This window comes from Lissotriton vulgaris, chromosome 11 (genome assembly GCF_964263255.1).
Source record: "Lissotriton vulgaris chromosome 11, aLisVul1.2, whole genome shotgun sequence".
Taxonomy (NCBI): domain Eukaryota; kingdom Metazoa; phylum Chordata; class Amphibia; order Caudata; family Salamandridae; genus Lissotriton; species Lissotriton vulgaris.
The window spans coordinates 315,756,676-315,759,228 of NC_141699.1; the positions used below are offsets into that span (position 1 = coordinate 315,756,676).

At 48.8% G+C, this 2,553-nt stretch overlaps 1 pseudogene; it reads right to left on the reverse strand.

Annotated features, from left to right (window-relative positions):
* Positions 1-1,016: 1,016 nt before the first annotated feature.
* Positions 1,017-1,896, reverse strand: LOC147679705 (28S ribosomal RNA; annotated as a pseudogene; the record flags this gene model as incomplete).
* Positions 1,897-2,553: the final 657 nt, after the last annotated feature.

Below are 2,553 nucleotides of genomic sequence, written 5' to 3' on the forward strand. Positions count from 1 at the left end.
ATTCTTTTGCTCACCATGCCACCCCAGTTTAGACACAGCCATATGCAAATCAGTCTTGACCCTGTACCTCATGGGAACAGTCCAGGCCAAACTGCCAAGCCAGGTCCTCCCTGGACCAGAAACAAGCATCCTGGGACCGGTTTCTGAGTATTACCCTTCATCAGCCAGGCTACCTTGAATCCAGTGGCACAGTGAACAAAGGGACCATGTCTGGGCATTCCCATCCTACTTAGGGTGACAAGTGCATTGCAAACAAATGATGGACGGATTGCTGAATAAATCATACATTCACCCCCAGTCAAGAGATCTGGGTTAAATCCATTGTTCTTTTGCTCACCATGTCACCCCAGTTTAGACCCAGCCATATACAAATCAGTCTTGACCCTGTGCCTCATGGGAACAGTCCAAACCGAACTGCCAAGCCAGGTCCTCCCTGGATGAGAAACAAGCATCATGGGACCGGTTTCTGGGTATTACCCTTCATCAGCCAGGCTAACTTGAATCCAATGGATTTAATCCAGATCTCTTGATTGAGGGTGAAATTATGATTTATGCAGCATTTCGTCCATCATTTGTTTGCGTAGTGGGATGGGTATGCCCAGACATGGATCCCTTGCTCACTATGTCACTAGATACAAGCTAGCCCGGCTGATGAAGGATAACATCAAGAAACCAGTCCCATAATGGCCGGGGAGGGTGCCGTACCCAGTCGCCCTTGCAGTCCGGCGAGGGTTGGCCAGGTACACCGAGGCAGCTACTCTGGAAGCTCCTTCCCCGGGGCAGCTGCTCGCCTCCCTGCCCAACTGGGGCTGGAGCAGGAAGGAGAGGCCCGGCTGGACCAGGCCATCTGGTCACCCTGCCACCCCACAAGGCATGGTGGCCCCCGTCCCTCCCCCGGTGGGGCAGGGACATGAGACAGAAGGCCTCTGTGCCAGAGGGCACATGGTGGATGCAGCCTCCCGTGAACCTGCGTTACCTCCTCCGCGTCCCTCCCACCGACCCGGCAGCAGAGGGACCCACCCCTGGGTGTGGTGGAGAAGGGCGTTGCAGCGAGGTAGCTGCTCTGCTACTTATGAAACCCTGACCCAGAATCAGGTCGTCTACGAATGATTTAGCACTGGGTGCCCCACGTACATGCGGTGCACTAAGGGTAATGAAGGCCAACCGAGGCTCCACTGCACTGCAGTATCATTAGGGTTTAGGGGGGATTCTGACTTAGAGGCGTTGAGTCATAATCCCACAGATGGATCCTCAGCCAAGCAGATACACCAAATGTCTGAGCCTGCGGTTCCTCTCATACTAAGCAGGATTACTACTGCAATAACACATAATCAGTAGGGTAAAACTAACCTGTCCCAGGATGGTCTAAACCTGGTTCACGTTCCCTATTAGTGGGTGAACAATCCAACGCCTGGTGAATTCTGCTTCACAATGATAGGAAGAGCAGACATTGAAGGATCAAAAAACGATGTCGCTATGAACGCTTGGCTTATCCCTGTGGTAACTTTTCTGACACCTCCTGCTTGAAACCCCAGAAGGATAGAGGGCCTGCTTTCATGGTCTGTATTCCTACTAAAAATCGAGATCAAGCGAGCTTTTGCCCCTCTGCTCCATTGGAGGTTTGTGTCCTCCCTAAGCTCGCTTTAGGACACCGGCGTTATAGTTTGACAAGTGTACTGCCCCAGTTAAACTCCCCACCTGCCACTGTCCCCTTGGAGACAGAAGCGAGAGCACCACGGAGCTCGCCCCCACCTCACCGGGTAAGCGAAAAAATTATGAGTAGTGGTATTTCACCGGCAGCCCGAGGGCCTCCCACTTATCCTACACCGCTCATGTCTCTTCACAGTGCCAGACTAGAGTCAAGCTCAACAGGATCCTCTTTCCCCGTTGATTCTGCCGAGCCCGTTCTCTTGGCTGTGGTTTCGCTAGATAGTAGGTAAGGACAGTGGTAATCTCGTTCATCCATTCATGTGCGTCAATAGTTTAGATGACAAGGCATTTGGCTATTTCTTTACCACCTTGCGGTGGCTCATTCTGGGTTATTATGCTGCCCATCAGCGTCAATTCGGTTTTGCTTCCAACAATACAACATTCTTTTGCTCCGGAGTACAGCCACACCGAACGCTGTCCTCACTGGAACTGGCATCACGTATAGGCCAGAGATAGTACACCCTGCAGTACTATTTCAACAATTTTAAAATTGTCCACGAACAGTCCTGAGAAATTAAAATATGATTAGCAGGACATCAATAATAAATGTGTGATAATTATGTGTATGCGATTATTCGAGACCTATTCATCATTCAAGACATTTCAATAAGTATGATGTACACAACTATATCTAAATTGTTATAAGCACACATTTATAAAAAATACAAGTCTACAAATTGCGCATCTAACTAGAAAAAGCACATCTAAAAACATTCACATCTATAAAATTCACATCTATAATGAATGTGTACATCTCAGTATAAGCTTGATACTCAATTGTCCATGAATACTTGGCACATTTTAAGAGTGCCCATTAAAGTAGTTAGGCAAACATTTTTCTTG